General features: G+C 45.0%; 1 protein-coding gene across 1 annotated transcript in view; it reads left to right on the plus strand.

Moving 5' to 3' along the window:
• The window catches only part of LOC103591265 (staphylococcal nuclease domain-containing protein 1), a 354,022-nt gene that overhangs the window by 292,694 nt on the left and 39,624 nt on the right, over nt 1-21,704 (plus strand). The window lies entirely within an intron of this gene.

Raw genomic sequence — 21,704 nt, forward strand, 5'->3', positions numbered from 1 at the left:
CTTCGGCCGGCGGCGCCTTCACTGGTTGCGCTGTCCGCGGACTGCTGCGGCAGGAGCAGCGGGGGTCGCGGCTGCGGGAAACGCACTGGAGCCCGGGAACATGGCCCCCGCTGGCTAGCGGCGGCGGCGGCAGCAGCAACAGCGGTGCCCCTGCCCTCGGCGCCCACCGTCTCCTCTTGGCGCCGGGCTCGCGGTATTGCAGGCAGCAGCCACGCAGACTGCTCTCTCATCCTTTTGTCCTTCAGTCAGAACGTGAATGTACTGCTGACGCATACTGTTCTGGGGAGAAGATTAGCGTGATGCAGTGCCCTTATGTGTAACACAGCTCCCTCCGCCGCCTGCCCTCGAGGGGTTAACGCCGTCGCCTGCCAGCGCCGCGCCGGCCGCGCAACCCTGCGCTCCGTGCCTCCGGCCGGCCGGCCGCCTTCCTCCTTCCCTCCTTCCTTCCTTCCTTCCTCCCTTCCTCCCTTCCTCCCTTCCTCCCTCTCCTCCTCTCGGCCCACCCCCCTCTCCCCTCCTCTGCCGCTTCCTCCCCACCCCCTCTAGACGAGGGGAGTAGGGCCGGGCGAGCAGGCGAGCGAGCCGGAGTGAGCGTCAAGTGAGGAGCCGCGCGCAAGTCGCAGGCGTTCGCTGCTATTTTGGGCCGGTTGGAGCGAGCCTCTGGGTGGCCGCTACTCGGGGGCGGGCGGGAGCCGGGGCGGGTGGGAGCTGGGGCTTCCCTGCTGCACTGAAGCCCGTCCTTCCTCTCCCTTCCTGGGCTCTAACTAGGATTTTAAATGATAGTTTTATTAATGAGGGTTGCGGGGGCGGGAAACAGTGGAAGGAAAGACCAAGTGCCAGGAGCAGGGGTAATGACAACCTGACAGCGCAGCGGCCGGCAGGAATGATTGAGGTGAACTCCAGAACCCACGCGCAACCCGTTCATTCATGGAGCTGCAGCCGTCGCTTCGCTCTTGGCAGCCTGTGTCGTCCCTGTCATCACCCCTGCACCCAGAGAAAGGGAGGCGAGTGGTTTAGGCCTTCTGCCCCCACGAGCTTCACTGAGCCACACTCTTAGTAGGACTCCCTGAGAACTGTGTAGCAACCTGGGGTAGCAGTTTGCTGGGAAGGGAGTGCTTGTCTCTATTTTTGGTTAGCAGAGACCCTGGGATATTTGGCCGAGTAGTGTAAGAGAACAGGACCAGGTCAGCCTCTTCCCTCTGCCGAAAAATACTGCCCCTTTCTCTGCCGAGTGAGGTTGGGGAGATCTGTGGCCAAGCCCCGGGAAGCTGATCCAGTAGAATATGGCATTGGTTTAATATCCCTTCCTTTCAAGCGCAGCCTCCAGACTCCCCATTCCCCACCCATCTCCCTGTGTGATTTCTGGCAAGGTAGCTTGTTAAACCCTCATCACCTGCAGGCTATTGCTCAAGCACTAGGAGGTCCTGGATTTCTCAGCTCTGAATCATGCCACACATATCTCAGTTATTATCTGCTGCCCAGTAACCTCAATCTCTTATATATATGCTGTGAGATTCTTGAAGTCCTGGAAACAGTTCTATTATGGGCAAGTTGGATTCCGCATTCTTTACGAAGACCTTTCTATTTGCATTTGCAGTCACATTATAACATTAATAGTTAATATTTATTGAGCCCTTACTGTGTGTGAACCACTGTTAATTTTCCCAGCAATCCTCTTAACCGTTTTATGAATGGGTACACAGGTACTTCGTAATGCTTGTGGAAAAACAGAATTAAAAGAATACCAGTCTTGGGGCCGGCCTGTGGCTCACTCAGGAGAGTGCAGTGCTGATAACACCAAGGCCACGGGTTTGGATCCCATATAGGGATGGCCAGTTCGCTCACTGGCTGAGCGTGGTGCTGACAACACCAAGCCAAGGGTTAAGATCCCCTTACTGGTCATCTTAAAAAAAAAAAAAAAAGAATACCAGCCTTTCCATGAACTTTTTGAAGTACCCTCATATGTTGCCCAGGGTCACTAGTAAGTGGTAGAACCAGGATTTGAACTCTAGCAGACCTCAGATGTCAAGGAACTTGGACATGGAGGTGATTCCCCAAAGTATTCTCCCAGTGGAAGGAGAACTCAGGTTTCATTCATTCACTTCGATAGTCATTTATTGGGATGTTCATGTACTATATGCTATCCACCATACTAGGAACTTATATCCGTTCTTGTTTAATCTTAATTTACTCAGTGAAGTAATTGCCACAGTTGTCTCCATCTTATAGATGAAGACACTTAGTTCAGGCAAGCAAATAACTCTCTCAAGGTCATACACTCAGAAACTGACAGAACCAGCCTTTCAATCCCGTCTCCACACCCTGAGCCTAGTGTTTTCATCACTAACAAGAGTGTTCACTGTGTCTACTCTGCATAGAGTAAGTGGTGATGGCAAAGTGGGGAAAGGTTGTATGAAAGTTCAGTGAGGGGGGGAAAGGATGGGATGAGAAAATAAATATTGAACTTGTTTCACTCACGATGACTAATCAAGAAAAAGAATGAAAGAGAAATAGAGGATAAGTCAAACCCCTATAGTAGGGTTTAGTTCCATTGGGCTCTTAATGGCTCTTTTTGCATTCTTGACTAAAGCCCCACCTGTATATCCTCAGCTTCAAACAGGACACTCCAGTCTTGTTGACTTTGGACAGGTGAACCTAGTCTGACAGGTTTGTGAAGGAAAATCAGAAACTTTCTGTGAGAGGTTCCTCTCCTGCAACTGGTATCAAGCTAATAGAGTGGTCCAGTGCCAAAGGAGACCCTGGCCAGAGTCTAAATGGCACACTGGAATATGGGTCCCCCTCCCATCTCAGGCAGAAGAGGGCTTCTGTTTGGGCTGGTTTCCTGCTCTTTTTTCTTTTTTAAAGATGACCAGGAAGGAGATCTTAACCCTTGACTTAGTGTTGTCAGCACCATGCTTACCCATTGAGCTAACCAGCCATCCCTATATGGGATCCGAACCCGTGGCCTTGGTGTTATCAGCACCACACTCTCCCAAGTGAACCACAGGCCAGCTCTGGTTTCCTGCTCTTGTAGGCAAACTCAGGACTTGTTGTTCAGCTCTATGTCCAGCAATCAGAAGCTTCTGCCCCCGCACTGTGAAGGTAGTTGGAAGGGTGGGATGACTTGGATCAGACCAGTACTTAATAATGAGGTTGTGTCACAGTGAATATTTGCGACTGCTATTGATGAAGGAAAGTATACCCAAGCTCTGTGGATTTCTACATGGGGCTACTTTCCCCTCTGTAGGTCATCTGGACTAGGAAAGCACCATTGTACCTACAAATTTGACTAAAGAGAAGGCTGTGGGACCATCACAGCACACAGTCCTTCTAAAGTGAAAGTGGGGCTGCAACCTCTAATCTTGGTAACCCAAGTACCATGTAGCCCCAGTCTATTGCTCCTCACAGCCCCTGGTTCTGACTGCTTCCTTGATTAGCAGTGGTGCCACTGAGGAATAAGGGAAGAAGAAGGCTTAACCTTAAGAGGAAGAGAAGAAAGAAACACTGGGTTGAGAATGTTTTCACCAGCAGTTTCACGCTGAGAGACTGCTGTGAGAAAGCCAGAGAGAGCTGAAGAAGCCTATGATGACTGAACAGGGCCTATGTCAGCATCTTGGTATTGTAGAAGGGACCCTGCATTAAGATTGGGACACCTGAGTTCTAGTCCCCATTCTACCACTGATTAGACATGTAACAAATCTTAAATTGGCTTGAAACCTCGGTTTCTTCATTTAAAAGATCAAGGGAATGGACTAGAAAGTTCCTTGCAACTCTCATAGTCAATGTTTCCCACCCCTTCTCAGGTATGTAGCTCTCTAAAGAAAGTTGACCCTTTGGGATTATAGTCAAGTCTTGGAAATGGGCCATAAAGTTGAGGAGAGAATGCTTCCTTCAGTTAAATCTAGAGCTCCATGGTGCCAGAGCAGAGTAGATCAGGTTATGTTTTCCCAGCTAGTAAAAAAAGGCTCATAGATCACAAAATGTTAAGGTTAAAGGGACCTTGGAGGTTATCTGGGTTTAACCTCTCATTTTACAGATGTCACTAATGAAGCTCAGAGAGGCACAGTGACTTACCTAAAGCCACATGACTAATTAGTATCAGACTCTGTCCCTTCTGAATTTAGCTCCTCAGTCAAATGACAATGTATGGCTAATTGGCATTTAAACCTGGGGCTTGAAGATATTTCCAAATGCCCATCTTCCATGGTCATGTATGCAGGTGCTAATATACTTTGCTAGATTGGGATAAAGATGATCTTTGATAGAGCCAGTCTGCCATTCTGAGTGACTTTGGAGCCCTAATAGGAGGTGGTAGAAATGGTTATCTAAGGGGATGACCAAGGGGTCATCTAGAGTACCTGGCACTGCCCCACCTGGACAGGATAATTGGGCTTCTGGTAAAGCCCAGGGCTAGACCACCTCCCAGCCTGATGTGCATCGTTGAGGCATTATTATGAGCAGCCACTAGATGTCCATAATGCCTCACAGGGTTTGCCAGGAGTGAGCAGGGTACCATCTTGCTTTTTCCAATAGGCTTTTAGGCCCCTTGAGGGTAGGTCCATCAGTGGCAGGAACAGAACAAGAGCAAAGACAAAAAAGAGCTTTGTGAAACGGGAGGAAATAAAGAATAGTAAGGAAATTGCCCTCTACAAAAGGAAGGAAAGTATCAGTGGATTGGTGAATTAGTAATGACAAACATTTGAAGAAATGGCCTACATGGAAATAGTCACCTCCTCCTACCAGAGACAATGAACACATTGTGTGTGTATGTGCTTGTGCTTGTGTGTGTTTCTGTCTCACTCTCTTCCACCCACGTGTACAAATACACCTCCAGGGTCAACTGGTCATGAAGTTTCTGTTTAATAGAAAAAGTCAGCATTGCAAAAGGAAGGCTATTTTTCTTGTCTGTGATCCTATAGTGAGGCTGGCTGTGCCATTACTACTCACAGTCATAAAGGGAATGGATTTTATTTATTGAGCCCAATGATTCAAGGCAGCACAGCTATTCTAGAGTTACCCACTCTTGCAAGTGCCCTCAAAATCCACTGTTCTTTTCCCCTAAGGACTCTGCTCTTTAAGGCAGTCAGAAGGGAATGGACAAAAAAGCACTCTCCCTGCAGATCCCATCCAAAGCAATTTTTTAAAATCTCAGCTAATGGGCCAGCGCGGTGGCGCGCTCGGTAGAGTGCGGCGCTTGGGAGCGCGGTGGCACTCCCGCCAAGGGTTCGGATCCCATATAGAGACCGGTCCGCTCACTGGTTGAACATGGTGCAGGCACGACACCAAGGGTTGCGATCCCGTTACCGGTCACGAAAAAAGACAAAAAAAGGAAAAAAAAAATTAATCTCCGCTAAGAAAAGACAAAATGTTTAATAAAAATGGCCAACAGCTGTAGAATAGAAGGGCCTTTCTATCTCCTCTGGGGGTAGTTTCTTTGTGGGCTGCCAGGGATGAGTGAAGGGAAAAACCTCCCAACTACCCATCTGAGGCACGACACCAAGGGTTGCGATCCCGTTACCGGTCACGAAAAAAGACAAAAAAAGGAAAAAAAAAATTAATCTCAGCTAAGAAAAGACAAAATGTTTAATAAAAATGGCCAACAGCTGTAGAATAGAAGGGCCTTTCTATCTCCTCTGGGGTTAGTTTCTTTGTGGGCTGCCAGGGATGAGTGAAGGGAAAAACCTCCCAACTACCAATCTGCCTCTTGTACTATCTGTTCTAGATGCAGTCACCTACATGGTAAGACTAAAGAGCCCTGAAAATGCACCTCTGCAGGTGCACTGGCGCATTCCATGCCCTAGTGGTTTATCCCCTTTTATTGCCTTTCTCTAGCAGTAATGATATGATTTTAATAGCAACGTTTACTGTGACATTGATAGGTAATTGGCACTGTGTTCAGTTACACCTAGGAGAATCCTCGAAACAGCTCTGTGAAGTAGGTACCATTAGATTTCCTCATTTTGCAGGTTAATTTCAGAAGCTTTCTCAGGATCACAAAACTAAAGAGTGACTGAATTCGTTTCTTAAGGCTGCCATAACAAATTACCACATAGTGGGTGGTTTAAAACAACAGAAATATTCTCTCACAGTTCTGGAGGCTAAAAATTCAAAATCTGGTAAGGCTGTGCTCCAAATACTCTAGAGAACCATTCTTTGCCTCTTGCCTCTTCCAGCTTCTGGTAGCTGTCCGCATCCCTTGACTTGTAACTGCATCACTACAATTTCTGCCTCCTCCGTGTCGGTCTATGTCTCTCCTCTTTGTGACTTATAAGGACACTTGTCATTGGATTCAGGGATTCAGGACATGGACCTATCTTTCTGGGGCTCATTCAGCCACTACAGTGATAGAGCCAGGTTTCAATCTTAAATCTGTCCAGAACCCAAACTCTAAACCTCTGCTGCAATGTGACATTTAAGAGGAAGGAGAAGGGGAGGGTGCATTTGACAACCAGCAGGTGACTCTGCTGTGCTTCTGTGCTTATGAGGAGCCAAGTGTGAGCTGTGTGGCTATTGGGTCTTCCCACTGGGAAGGGAGAGAGTCCCGCAGTCAGGAAACATCACCTGGGCTGAGAGAAGGGGGCAGGCTGACAAGACAAACTCTTCTAAGAGAAATCTGCCTCTTGATATTTTCTGTTTGCCTTGATTCCATCTCTTAATAATTTTCTCACTCTTTCTTTCCATGGTCTCTAGATTTTATCCCCCAAATCTTGCAACATTTAAGCATTTACCAGTAATACTAAAAGTACTTTTTGGCATTGCTGCAGAATTTGGCTCATCTGTAATGAAAATGTTGAGCTTCATGTTCATGGGAGATTAAGGGACCCCTCCAATCAGAGCCAGTGGGTATAGTTGTGGAGCTGGGCGTTATGAATAGAATGGCTTTTCAAGTATCCAGACAAATGTGATCATCAGGGGCCCATGCCAATAGTTACAATTAGTCTTTTCACAGACACATAATGTGTGTATAAATTTATTCATATTTTAGTTGGGGAAAGCCCAAACATTTTTTTCTCCAAACTGAGTTCTCAAAATATGTTACATAAGAATACGTGCATGTATGGGTGTGCACGTGTGTGTGTGCACATGCTAGTGGAAATTATAGCATAGTGGTGGGTATGTAGTATTATTGGAATCAGGCAAACTTTGGGTTCAAATCCCAATTCTGCCTCTTGCATACTGTGTGTGTGTGTGTGTGTGTGTGTGTGTGTGTGTGTGTGTGTGTGTGTGTGTTATTTAAGCTTCAGATTCTTCGTGTGTAAAGTGGGATTAATAACTGTACTTATTTCATGGTATTGTTGGACTAGAAGCAAGTGAGGGAAATCACAGTCGACTTCAGCATATAGTAATAGTAGTAGCACCTACTATTTTCTAATACAGAAACTGGTGTAGAAAGGAATTATTTTGTTCAGTCAGTTATTGAGAGAATCCTTTTTCTTTTTTCTCCTTCCTCCTAGACTCATCTGCTGTTGGTACTGCACATAACTTACAACTTTTAGTTTTTCATTTAAGGTGTAAGGTGGTTTTCATTGTTTGTCTTTAACAGTTAATTTTTTTTTTAATTTAATTTTTGAGATAATTTTAGACCTACAGACAGGTCCAAAATAGTGCCAAGTTCCCATATACTCCTCACCCGCTTCCTCTTGTGTTAACATCTTACATAACCACAGAACACTTATTCAAAACTATCATTTATTCAAAACTAGAAAGTAATCTATTCAAGACATAGGTTTTTACTCTCGTCCTCTATAGTCTGTTCTCCATAGCAACCAAAATGGTCTTTGTGACATTATATCAGATTATGTTATTGATTTGCTTAAAAGGCTCCATTGTCTTTGCTTCATAATTTGAATAACAACCAAATTGCCTAACAGGACCCACAGGCCCTAAGCTTTCATTCCTTGCCTGTACTTCTGCCCTCATATTTTATCATCTTCCTTCTCGTTCCCTGCAATTCAGCTACACTGGTCATCTTTCTTTTCCTGGGATGCTCTTAAACTGGTTCTCCCCATTAAGGCCTTTGCTTTCTCCTTTACCTAGAGTATTCTTTCCCCACATCTTCAGATGGCTGGCTTCTTCTTGAGCAGGTCTCTTCAGAGACTGCCCTGTCTAAAGTAGCCCCACCAGTCATGGTCACATCATTCAGTTTTATTTTACTTACCATTAACTGAAATTATCTTGTTTATGTATTTGTTTACTTGTTTATTATATACCTCCATGAAAGCAGAGTCCCTTCCCATTTTGTTTCCAATACCTAGGTCATACTAGTGAATTAATTATTTCAGAGGGATGAGAACTGTTCTTTAATGGGCCATGTGGACAAGAGCTCAGGCCTACCTAATGGTATATCAATAGCCCCAGCCCTACTCTCTCTATATATTCTTTGAAAAGATAGGTGAAAAATTGCCAGCTTTATAATTTTTTTTTTTTATACTGGAAAAGTTGAGGATCCTAGTGACCTTATTTCTCCAGTCCTCAATTTTTAGAATTCCTAGCCCCTTGCGATAGCTTTATGAACAAAGTTTTATGGAGGTATCACAAAGGCTCACAGGTTCTTGGCAGTTGTGAATATGTGAGCAGAAGAGTGAGCACAAGTACACAGATATCTGGCTCACGTGTGCATATACCTGTCATTTTCAAATTTGCTAAAGTGCATTTCCTCCAAAGGGAGTGCGGTCTGTTGAACCTGAAATAGGGAACACGAGGACAGTAAGATCAAATGCTTTGAAAGTGGCTGTGCCAACGCTTTTTGCTAATTAAAGAATGTTAGGACAATCACCACTAGCAGCAGTAAAGGGCGCCCCATTACCTCGCTTTATGGAGAGCTGGGTAAATTTAAAGGCAGCTATAAATATCCCGTTGAGTGCCTGAGCTGTAGCACAGTCGGCGGGCACCGGCTGGGCAAAGAGAGGAGCCCATAACTTCTGTCTCCCTCTGTCCAGGGTCCTCATCTCTATTAGCTGTCAGTCCCCAAATTTTGCATGACTAAAGAACAAACAATTCCGTAAACAAATTCTTAATTTAAAACACTGAAGGGGAGACAGAGAGAACAGCTGTGTTTGGTAAGTCTGACCAGGAGCCCAGGCCACCTGGGTCCTTCTCCAGCTTGGTCACTGACTCTTTTTAGCCTTGAGGGAAGATGTTTCTTCTTGTTGTGACTACATTTCCCTAAACAATGGGTGTGTCAAAGAAATTTTTTTTAAAAGTCACATGGCTTACAGCCATTCTCCTGGGAATATTCTAGGGCCTCTTACTGAGCAACTCAGTACTCCAGAGGGAAAAAAAATGAGCATTTAGAAAGTGTTAACAAAATGGGAACATACTTTTGGTATGTTTTTATTCCTTACCCTATGGAATTTCTGACTGAATTTAAGACGTATACTCAGCTTGGAACTTTCTCTGTGTTTTTAATCTATTCAGTTTGACTTGGAACCTGTTATGTCCTTTTCTGTGGTTTCTTCTTGCATCTCTTCCATGGCCTCCAAGCCATCTTAATCCCCTTGGTTTGTAGAGCAGTGCCATGTTGGCACTGCAAGCCTTCTTGATCTGTTGTTCAGTTTCTTCGTGGGTCAGCATCTGTGGCCATCAAGCCACCTTGCACAATTTGCTAATTGTTTTCAATTTTATGCTTCCAGCTTTAGCTGTAGCTAGGGATTTCCTCCCTCCAGTTGGTATGACTATGACCTCAGTTCATCGTCCAGTACTGACCTAGTAATGTGGGTTCCTTGGTATGTTCATTTGCCTCATCTAAGGGGTTTCAGGGGAGAATTAAAAGATTCATAATGGAAATGTGGGCTTGAATTTTGTCTCAGTCATTGCTGTGACTGTCCTTACCCCCAACCCATCCTTGAGCAAAAGGACAAACTCTTGACCCTTAGAGGTACAGGTGAGTGCAGCATTGGAAACAGAAATCACACCACTGGCTTCTCCATGAGTCATCAAACAACTGATGGGTGGGTTGGCTGACAGGTTCCTCGATACTGTGTGCCTTTTTCATTATAATATGAGCTTCGTCAGGGATTAGATCTACCCAGCCTCCAGCCTGCTCTTGGTCCATGTTTTTAGATGCAAATACTTCCAGTGGGAATCTCCTTTATATCTAGAGAAATTAGGGGTGGGCGAACATGAACTAAAGGAGGTGGGACCCTCAGCTCCTCTATCAGATTTAGAGAGAAGAATTAGAATGTCCCCAATTTATTAGTTGGTTAGTTGGTCTCTTCATATACATATTCTCTCAATTTTACTTGCTGTCTCTCTCACATACTGTTACGAGTTTGGCCAGAGCTCATAGGTAGATTTATGTCTTTTTAACCAAGGGTAACATGACTAACTTGAACCTTACTCTCCTTACGAACACCACCCCCTGGCCGTGAATCTCTTTCTTTCAATTTTTGCCTCACTACCAAGAATGCTAAGCAGAGTGCTCTTAGGAACCTTTTGTCTTGGTCTACTTTAAACTGTTTCTCTGAAGGACACCAGGCTGAGATGGCTCTGCTTCTAATAGGGATGTTAAAGCCCCCGGCTTTGTGGGTCTACCAGCTGCAGATCTGGGGGGTTTCCTACCATGACTCCTGGACACTAGAAGAGCCCTCATTCTCTATCACTTTCTTGGTGACTATGGCCAGTGTGTGGCAGCCCAGTGAGGCTGCTTGATTTGTATTCAGTACATGATCCCTGAAGAAAACCTGTGAGGAGCCCTGCCAGCCAATAACTCTGAAAGGATTCTTTGTGTAAGTAAGCAGTGTCTGAACTGGACAGGGCCCCCTCCCTCCCCTGCACATGGCCTCTCTGGCCCAGCACCTTGGTGGTGCTTTGCAGGGAGCCCTTGGGGATCCCTCCCCAAGAGGAGACCATCTTGGGATCCCAGACACACTGAGCAATTTAAGCTTCCTCCTTCCTGCCTGGCTTCTGGCAGACTGCCTCCAAATGCCAGTCAGTGAGATCTATTCAAGGCTATGTCTGTGCACAAGAGAGAGGCAGTAAGTAAAAAAAAGAGAATATGAATATGAACAGACCAACCAAGCAATAAATCGGGGACATTCTCATTCTTCTCTCTAGTGGAAACCTCAGGAGCCTGAGAAGGAGGTAGCCAGTGTTCAACACTCTGCTGCTGCTCATCCTGCTGGACTGGTGCATCACTCTTTCCCCCACCAGGACCTGGGCTGTGGCCTGAACTTTCTGATTTCCTGACCAGTTAGAGTCCGCTTTTGCTGCTGTTGTCTGAAAAAGGGGCAGAAATTAGACCTTCCACTTCTAAACCTCTGGCAGCTGTGGGGTAAAATTCTTTGAGACCAAGAGGAGTGCTCACTGTGGTAGGAGGCCAGGCGTGTCTCTGGTCATTGGCAGCACCGCCACCAACACTGCCTCATTTTTAATGCCTCCAAAGGTGTTGGCTCCTGCCAGCTGCTTCTCAGTCTGAGTCTTTCTCTTTAAAAATGTTATTTGTTATTAATGAGTTTTCTAAACACATAACCCTGACTCACATACTCACATGCTCTCTCTCACTCTTTCTTTCTTTTTTTTTTTTTTTTATGTAGGTGGCTGGTACTGGTATCCAAACCCTTGACCTTGGTGTTATCAACACCATGCTATAACCAACTGAGCTAACTGGCCAGCCTAAGACTGTTCTCATTACCTCCTATTTTCTGAGAAGGAAAAGAATCAAGTGGGTATTGGAAGAATTTTCTAAGGTCTCGCACTCACATGTGATTCTAGAAGACAGTGGCACTGGCAAGTGAAGGGGCGGTTGGTCTTAGTCTTTAGGCCACATCTTCTTCATGAGAGAAGCCAGAGGGGGTGGTGGAATTTTGTCTAAGATGCTCCATCTCAGAGGTGAAACCAGTTCTCCCTGTCCCCTCATTTTTCATGATGCTGGTTTTCTCATACTGGCTTCACCTTTGCCAGGTTAAAACCTCTTTTTATCTCTTTTGCCCTAATTATTTTGAATATATTGATCAAGGGACCTGATGTCCAACTCTTTGGACAAACATGCAATTAAAATTTATGGCTGTCCATATTTAGTCCATCATAAATAATATAGTGTAGTAAAAATTGTAACGCTTTCTTTCTTTTTTTTTTTTTTTTTAAAGATGACTGGTAAGGGGATCTTAACCCTTGACTTGGTGTTGTCAGCACCACGCTTTCCCAAGTGAGCTAACCAGCCATCCCTATGTAGGGATCCGAACCTGTGGCCTTGGTGTTATCAGCACCACACTCTCCCGAGTGAGCCATGGGCCGGCCCCCAAAATTGTAACACTTTCCAAAGAGTGTCTATTACATTGGACAATGTAACAAAACTAATTTTTTCTTTCCCTTTTATTTTAGAAGCCTTTAGGAGAGGGATGGTGCAGAGGCAAGGGCTATGGGCCTGAGAAAGACTGTCTGGTGACAGAGGTGAACAGAATAGGGTCTCCTGCATTGGCCTGCACTCACCTTCTCCTGAAAAGAAGCTCTCCCCAAAAAGAACAGAGATGTGGCCCCAGACTTATTGCTTTGACATCTGGGTAGTCGGAGGAGAAGAAAACCCAATGAAATGTTTTCATTTGGCTCAAGGAAAGAGAGTTTGTGCCAGATTCATCTCCTATCTTGAGTGCCCCATCACCACACTTGGGCCAGTGGCACTAATGGTTTGTGTGTTACGCTTCCCCACTCATTGTGGTCAAGGAGCTTTGCAGCCCTGACGTGTAGCCCAGAAGGATTTACTCAGTCCCCATCCACAAAGGCACAGGCAGCCTCCTGGAGAATCTGGCTTTGTAGACAGATGCAGCCCTGCCTTATTCCCAGAGACCTTTGTCCCCTGGAATAGGTCAGGTTAGCAGAAAATCTGAAACCAGTGACTTGAAAGCTGGTTATCACGGAATTTTCTGCATGGGCCCTATGCATGTACAACACACTTATTTTACTTTATTTCTTAACTAAAAACATGTTAACATTTACTTGTACATATTTGTGGGGTACAGTGTGTTGTTTCAATATATGTATATACTGCACAATGACTTACTTAGGGTAGATAGCATAGCTCTGTACCCATTCTTCCTTCCTTGCTCTTTGCTGAAATAATTCCTTGGTTTTGGAACAAAGATAATAAAAAGGGGTTTAGAATTTTAAGAAGAGTCTTGTCTTCCCTTTCCCCTACCCCACCTCCCATCTTTTGTTCTTCCTCCTATTCCTACTCCCAAGCAATTTAAGAAAATCTTCAAGAACGGACTTGTTAAAATGGCTTTGCTCTCATCCTTGGAGGTATAACAGCCTTTTCATATTCGGTCCTTTACTTTTCCAAATAGTTCATATGGAGTAGAAGAAATGTATCTGTTTCTGTATTGATAGATCTCATTCAGTTGTTTTTTACATTTGTCTCTGAGACCTGCTAATGCCATTTGAGTTTCTAAAATCCTTATTTTGCAAATCCATTTGTGTTCTAGGTTTAGCTCCTGATTACAGGATTAGCAGAGATTATGGGGTCTGTCTGTCTGATGTCTTCTCCAAGCTTTCTATCAGATTTATGGCTATGAATTAAGAAATTTGCACACTGATGGAATGGAAACCAGAGGCAGATATGAGCAGATGGGGGGAAAAAGAGGAGCTCTTGTAAAGAACTATAGTGGTATCAGCCATGATATTTGGCTCAGAGCCAGTTAAGAATCTGAAAACCTCAACTCTCTGTCTCTTAACTTCACAACTATTCTGGGCGGCCTGTTCCCTCTTTTCTAAACCAACTTTCCATGGACCCTGACTCCTCCTGCTGCCTACCCCAGTAGCTGTGCCCAGAATGGAGCTCTAAGCCGTGCTCCAGCCCTCTGGGTGGCATCCTTTGCTGAGAGCTTTCTCTCATGTCATCAGCAGTCCCTATGGCCTCCATCTTGTCAGTTCTCATTAGACAGCTCTTCTGCTCTACATTGAGGAGGCTGAGAGGCTGAAAAAAAGGACAGAGATGGGCTTGGGGCACAGAGCAATCCCTGCCCTACCCTGTGACAATGAAATATTAGGGGATCCAACCACCTAGTTTTGTTATGGAGGTTGAAAAAGACGTGTAACTACGGTAAAGATTCTTGGGTCACTTTTAGACTATAGGTGTTTTGTGCTGCTGCAGGTAATAGGACATCCAAGTAGCTTAAATGTTACAGAGACTTATCATCTCGTATAAAAAGTCAGTCCCAAAATAGGACAGCTTCAGGGTGGGTTGGTTTAACTGAGATGTGGTCCTAGGTCAGAATCAGGCACATTGGTTCTTTCTATCTTTCTGTTCTGCCTTTCTTGGCTTGGCTGCAAGATGGTTGCCATAGCTCCAGGCATTGCATGCGCACACACCAAAGTCAGGGGAAGCATAGTTAGTTGTGCATTTTTAAAAGTGCAAAAAAAAAAATCCTTCCCCATAAGCCTCTCAGCTGACTTCCTTTTACATCTTATTATGCAGGTCTGGATGATGTGCCCACTCCTAAACCAACATGTGGGACCAGGAAAGGGAACACAGCTCCTCCATGCCAATGAGTTGGCTGAGGCCAGTGATGTATAGGGTCCATGAATTTGATAGAAAAAAATTATGTCTTCATTTTTATTAGCCTCTAACTAAAATTTAGTATTTCCTTTGAATATGAATATAAATTTTAAAATGTAGTAAAACTTGTGTATCTATGACTTTATCACCGACAAAAATCAAAAATAGTTTCATATCACATTACAGTAATTGCAGGAATTTTAACATATTGTTTACTCTTATCACTGCTCTGAAATTATAGTAGTTTTTAGACCTGCTGCTAGATCTTATTTAGTTTGTTAATAAAGAAACCATGTATTTACTGTATCCTGATTTTGATAGGTTTTTAAAAATATTTTAACTGTTTCACTATAATTTGTTTCCTTTTCAAGCCTATGTATTTTATTTTATGTATTTAAAAATATTATTCTGCTAAGAGTTCCATAGGCTTCCCTCAACTGCCAGAGGGGTTCATGGCACAACAAATAACTTAGATCAGTCAGCATTTTCCTGAGTCACATACAAGAAAAAATGATGGGGACCTGTCAGCAGGGAGAAGGCAGAAATGGCCATTGAGTGGGCAACCAGTGGACCTTCCCGCAGTGAGTGTCCGTAGACTCAGGCAGCAGAAGTGCCACCGAGTGGTGTCTTCCCTGCTGTTTGCCCAGCTACATTTCCTTTACAGCTGTATCTTCCAAACCTCAGATATTTTTATACCATCTTTGTGCTTTTGCCAAATCCAAGTACCACCTGTACTATTATTCCCTTAATAGTTTTCTTTGAATCACTCTGTTCTTTCTGAAATAATTTATTTTAAAGGAATCTTCCTTAAATGGACAAATATCACTTACCATAAATGAAAGGAAACCTTAAGAATTAATGCAGTCATCCCTTGGTATTGGTGGTGATTGGTTCTAGGACCTCCCTCAATACCAAAATTCATGGATGCTCAAGTCCCTGATATAAAATGGTGTAGTATTTGCATATAATCTACACACATCTTCCCATGTACTTTAAATCACCTCTAGATTACTTATAATACCTAATGCAATGTAAGTGCTGTGTAAATAGTCAGTATACTATATTGTTAAGGGAATAATGACAAGAAAAACATCTGTACATGTACAGTACAGGTGTAATTTTTTCTAAATATTTTCTAGCCTCAGTTGAATGCACAGATGCATGTACCCACTGTACATAGAATGCAGAACAGTGTTCCTGAATTCTGACTAAATCCTATTTGCCTACAAGGCTCTGCCACTCTTTTGTTAAGAGATGCTAAAGACACATTAGCAGCAAACTGAGACTTTCTCCTTCACATAATCAGAGTTGAGAGATAATTGAAAAGGGAATAACTCAGTTTGTGGTTTTCATTTTGTGCCCTGTCATTGACCCACCTAAAGTATTTTAGCCCCTGGGGAAAAACAGGTTTATGATAGATTCCTTGTTTTAAAGACTAGTGACTCCACCTACAAAGGAAATTATGTTAATATGACTCATTTTTTATGAGCATGCATCACCTCTCAATGATTATTTTCTTCATCTTCCAAGAGCTCACAAACCACATTTCAACAACTGATTGTAGAACTTGGTCCAGAACAGACTTCAAGATTTCTTACCTGTGGTTCATAGAATTCATCATCTTTCTTTTCTTTTCTCTCCTTTCTTCCCCACTTCCGCCCCCCTTTTTAAAGGTCAGGCTAACATTTGCCTGTCTCCATTCTAACAGCTTCTTGTCTGTTCTCTGTGATCCTCAAAAACATACAGACTGTATTCCAGCAACTTGATGAGGCTTAATGTTACTCAGTGGGCTTTAAAAGGAGACAGCAGACTGGGAATCCTGTAGCAGAAGAGGCAACCCCTCTTGGCACAGTCTCAGAGCTCAAAAAGAAGCAAACTAGATGAGCAGAGGCCCTCAGAGTCAGAGGACAGAGGGCTGCATGCAGCAGAGCAGTTAGGCCCTGGTCGCAGCAGGAAAGGAACATGTGGGAGGAGATGAGCCTGCAACTTTCAGGTACAGAGCTACGGGCTGTACAGAGTCGGGGGGATTGAGAGCTGGAGGGGAACTCAGAGATCTAATTCTGCCCCCACCTAGAGGGTGGGAACTGAGAAGTTAACTGGCTACCTTAAAGTCACACTGGCATAAGGAGTGGCAGAGCTAAGATCTGCCCTGAGCTATATTAAGTCACTCACAGGAGAAAAATCCATTCTTACCCTTCTGCCCACAGTGGTAAAAATCGTTGGGGGGGGGGGGGGGGGGGGGGGGTCACTCTCCCCCTTCCCGTCCTCTGTCTTCTTTTCCTCTTCTTTCCTCACTTGTTGTTTTCCCCTGCTCACCAAAGCCCATGAGGACTGGAGCAGCAAAACATCTCAAGTCCCTTGTCCTCAACTATAGCTCTGCTTCTCTAGCCACTCCCCTTCTTCCTGGGCCCTTTTAGAGCCTGTGTTGAAACTCCAGGCAAGGATGTTCTTTTTGGTCATATTAAACCTGTGTGCCCTGTGGGCCCGCCCTCAGTGGAATGTCATTGTTTATAGGCATCCTTTGTGAGGGGGCAGATGAGAAGGAGACAGTCCCTCGGAGGGTCTAGGGGAAGTATTTCTTCCTTCTCCCCTCTCTCCTCCCCTAAAGATTCTCATCACCAAGGACAGTGGGATCTGAGGTTTGTGTTTCTCTTCCCCGGACTTATCTGGATCTCAGAGAACAGGAGAGGCAGAGGCTGGGGGGGCGCCAGACCACAGCTGCAATTTCCAGGCCCCAAATTAGAAATGGCAGTGAATTTATTTATTTTTTTTTAAATTCGGGAAACCCTGTTGAGAAAGACAGGCTGACACTTGCTGACTGTGCTTTTGCAAAATTTCTCCTTGAGCTCTGTTAGTTGTGTGCTTGTTTCCATGTTGTGTGTGCCTTCCGGGCATTTGTGGGCACGTTTGTATGTGAGTGTGTAGTGAGATCCCAGAGCAAGCCTCATGCATAACACTTCAACTGAGACGCTTTTCTTAATGGTTTGAAGCGACAAATGTTATTGTCTTTGAGTTAAGTGGTTCAATTAGCACTGATTGGAAAGAGTGGGATGAACTGGGGAAACTCGCAGCCTGTTTGGTAACAGCCTTTGGAACAGTGAGAGGGAGGGGAAGGTGTTGCCCCTGAAGACAGTTTCTTGGTGGTGGCCTGGCCAGCTGCATGGCTAGGGGAGTGCGCTGCCAGGACCAATTTTTGTTTTGGGGGCAAGAGAGCAGAAAGCTATTAGGAGAGGGGCAACATCGAGTTCTCAAGCAATGCAGAGTGCATGTGTATCATCCCCATTGCTATAAGAGATCTCCAGTTCTCCAGATAAAATATTCATCACTCCCCAGTGTGCCTTCTCTACCCCACTGCTCAGCGCAGTGCACTTTCAGTTAGCAGAGGGAGAATGTTCTCCCTGGTTTGCAGCACCTGCTTCCAACTGTTCACATGGGTGTCTGTCCATCTTTCTGTCTGGAAAAGAACAGGATCTTTGGGGAAGGTTAGCAGCATTACAGAGCCTTTCAGAGCTCCTGCAGCCTGGGACACTCTGGCACTGCGTTCCTGGGGTTGGAAGTGCAACCAGAGCCTTTACCCTTCAAAGTCTGCTCCCTCTCCCAGTCTTTCCTTTCCACCTGTTTTTCTTTGCTACCCTTACAGGAGCAAAACCAGCATCATTTCAGCCCCGTAGAATGTCTCACTCTTCGCTTTCCATCCAGGCCAGACTTTCACCATGCTGTGGAAAGTTCCATGATTGATAGGTTGCTCTAAGTCCCCAGAAGGTTTTCTCCTTCCTCTTCAGATAAAAGAAACAAGGCCCTGCTTCTCCATGTTGTTATCTCCTAGCCCTCGTTCTTCCTGTCCTCTCCTCTCTTAACTGCTCATTTCCCCAAGCTGCCTTCAGCCCACCCCTCTAAGGCCTTCCAACAAGACAGTTTCCTCTTTAAGTGCCATCCTGACTAGGGACCACCAGTTGCCCCCCTCCTTCCTTTTCCCTTCGAGTCCACCATGGTTTTAAGAACATTCAGCTCCCAACCACCACCTCTCAGCTTACTGATAAAACCGGAAGACTTGAGGACCTTCCAGTGTAGGGCTGTGTCCGTGCAGCAGGATGGCATGATGGTCAGCAGTGTACAGTTGGAAGTCAGAGACCTCCTTTTGAATTCTGATCCTGTCACTTAACTAGCAGCAGGCCTTAGACCTAAGGCACTTAACTGTTTAACCCTCAGGTTCCTCATCCATAAAATGGGGATGATAACATTAAGGAGAGTTATGGGAGAAATTTTTCCAGAGAGCCCCAAAGTGCAGGAAGTGATAGAATGGTGAGGTCCAAGGAACAGTGATCTCTGGGGCAATGTGAAGGTGAAAGAGATTCTGAGCTGATGTCTCAGGATCGTCAAATGAAAGCTTGGCTGAAACTGGGGAGGCTGAGTAACCACACACAAAGGAAAGGTTTCTCAGAGAGCACTGCATTCTGAATTAAGAAGAATTGACCTCAGTGACACTGTCTATCAGGGACAGGTCCCTGAGGGTCGCCTCAGGGACCACATGATTGCTTCTGTCTGGTTTTCATAAGAAGGCTGGACCAGGCTGTAGTGTGTGTGCCTGTGCACATGTGCATGTGTGTGCTTGTGTGGAAGGGAAGAGTTAACAGGATAAGACACAGAGCACTCAGTTTACTCAGTTCTCACTTTTCTTTCTCACCTTTCTCTTGTTTGCATGTGGCAGGCTATTCTGTTTGAATGCCCCTAAGGAGACAAAGGATTTTTGCAAAAAAAAAAAACACTGTTTTCTGACAATCTTAACTCCATTTTTATACCATTTATAGAATGTGATGTTATCCATCAGGTCCTAAAGAATGAGTCACATACCTCATTGTTCTTTTCCCTACCCCTTTTCGCCAGATAACCCACCCTCACAGTATCGGCTTTCATACTGAGAAAAGAAAACCCCTTCCAGTTTTTACCTTCACCGATTTCAGCAATTCAGCTAGCAAAGAGTCCATTGCTGCCAAACTATCCACAAAGAGGATCTTATTGCCATGTAAAATCTGGGGAATTGGACCCCAAATGAGTCCCACGAGTTCTCCAGATCCCCAGCAGTTTTGCCATTGGAGCAATCATTGAGAAAAGCTTGCTTTAGCCTCAAGTTCCTGGCTGATTTTTTGGTCCTCCGTCACACAATTTTCTCCTGGTCTTTGGGCCCAAATCCCTCTTCCATTTATCATGTTGCCTGCAAATTCACTTTCTGTGCTTCTGCCAAGATTCCTCTCTACATTCCCATAGCCATCTACCTGTGACCCAGCCAATCTTCTCCAGAGATTTCATATACTTATTTGAGAGATCCATTGTTCCAAGGAGATAGGCAGAGTTGCCGAGATAGGGAGCTCTGGGATGGGACAGGGCCAAGTCAGTCCTGAGCTGAAGAAGAGCATCATTTCCTGGATATTTTCAAGCTCTTCTCTGCCTTGTCACCATTTTGAGTGTAGATTCTTCTGCAAAATCCATCTCTGGGTCTGTGTAAATGGCAGTAGCTTGCTTGGGCGAAAGCATAAGATCAGTAAATATGAAGGAGGTGGGCAAGGTTTCCAGAGGGTAGAGTTGGTCCTTCTCTGGTTCTGCCCCATGTATTCTGTCTGCTGTGCTTCCCACAGGCTCCCAGCATAGGGATTTTCCTTCTCCACAGTGTTCGCCAAATCCTTACACATGGGGCATCTTGGAGACACTGCACAAGTCTGTTTCTGTCCCTGGGCCCGCCCTTCCAAAGACAGGCGGAGGCCCAGAAGGACATTTGGAATCAACTAAGACTGTTTTCTGTTAGAAAATCAAGCTTCAATATTTCTTGCAAGTATGCAGAGAGATGGGCTGCAACTTACAAAGTGAAATGTAATTTACCAGTTGTAACAAATGCCATGTCCCATGTTTAAGTTCAAAAATCAGTTACACAATTACAAAATGAAGGTGACCTAGCTTGATGGCAGTTTATTTGAAAATTACCCCAGGGACTTCTGTTTACTACAGACTGTACACTAACAACAGTGTAAAGTGATTGATAAAAACTGCACTAATAGAGAAATAGTATAGATTGAAAGAGGTAATTATTCTGCACTGCTTAAACAAAACAGCATTGGGATATTGTGCTTAGCTCTGACCATTGCATTTTTAAAGGGCTCTTGATAAAGGGAGAGGCATTATAGGAAGGGTCCTGGGTGGTATAGAATATGGAATCCAGGTCCAGTGAGTAATGGAAATCACTAGGGATAAATAGAAAGGACAGAGCGAACATCAGCGGCGCCAATGGCTGTTATGTGGAAGAAGGCAGGGAACAAACACTTTTGTGTCCTGTCTATTGCTAAACATTGTGCTAGTCATTTCGTGAGTCTGTCCTCATTTAGTCCTCAAAGCAGCCCTCTGAGCTAAGTGATATTTGGGCCCAGAGAACTTTCCCAAAGTCATCTGCTGGTAAATAAGAAATAGAGATCAAATTTGTTTCACTTAGCTCCAGATTACAAAACAGACTAGCAGGAAGTACGTGTTTGTGGGTTTCCCTTGGAAGAGGACTTTCCTCATAAGAGATGGGCTCTTTTTGAAGTAGAGCACCCCTGCTACCAGAATGCTTTGATACAAGCAACCTCTCAGAGTGCAAGGAGGACATTCGCACTGGGGAGGGAGAGAAAGATGCCTTTTGGTTCAGATGGGCTGCTAACTCCTGGAGCTTTCCAAAGGTAGAATCAGACACAGGGGAGCTGCCAGTAGTACGTTTCTTGTGCTCAAGCTTACAGATTACAGGCATCTACACATGGCTCTAGCCTGGTGCCCCTATTTGCTTGTCTTGGCTGTCTGAACAAGCACCCATCCTGGCAGGTTGTCAAGTTTGGGTCTGTCTCTCCTCTCCTTTTTGACTCTACTTCATTGCCATAGCTTGTCTCTCTGCCCAGGAATGGGTATTTTTAAGAAGCTCCATCCGGTCGTCTTTTCTCCACTGGTGCAGTCTCCCTATCAGCAGCATCCGCTGAGGGGGGTGTAGCCATCCTGGCCCCAGACAGAACTGTCTTCCAAGCCAGGGATGTTGATGAGACCTGTGTGTGTATCTGCATGCTCACACCGCAGCCTGATCGATGCCTGTCAGAGCTCAGCATCAGAGTGACAGCTGCATGCCGGGCTGTTTGCTGAACACAGCTCGTCCGTCAAGGGAAATCAGACGAAATCCATCTCCTTGTCCAAAGCCTGGCCC

Source organism: Galeopterus variegatus, unplaced genomic scaffold (assembly GCF_000696425.1).
Source record: "Galeopterus variegatus unplaced genomic scaffold, G_variegatus-3.0.2 Scaffold954, whole genome shotgun sequence".
In the NCBI taxonomy this organism is placed as follows: Eukaryota; Metazoa; Chordata; class Mammalia; order Dermoptera; family Cynocephalidae; genus Galeopterus; species Galeopterus variegatus.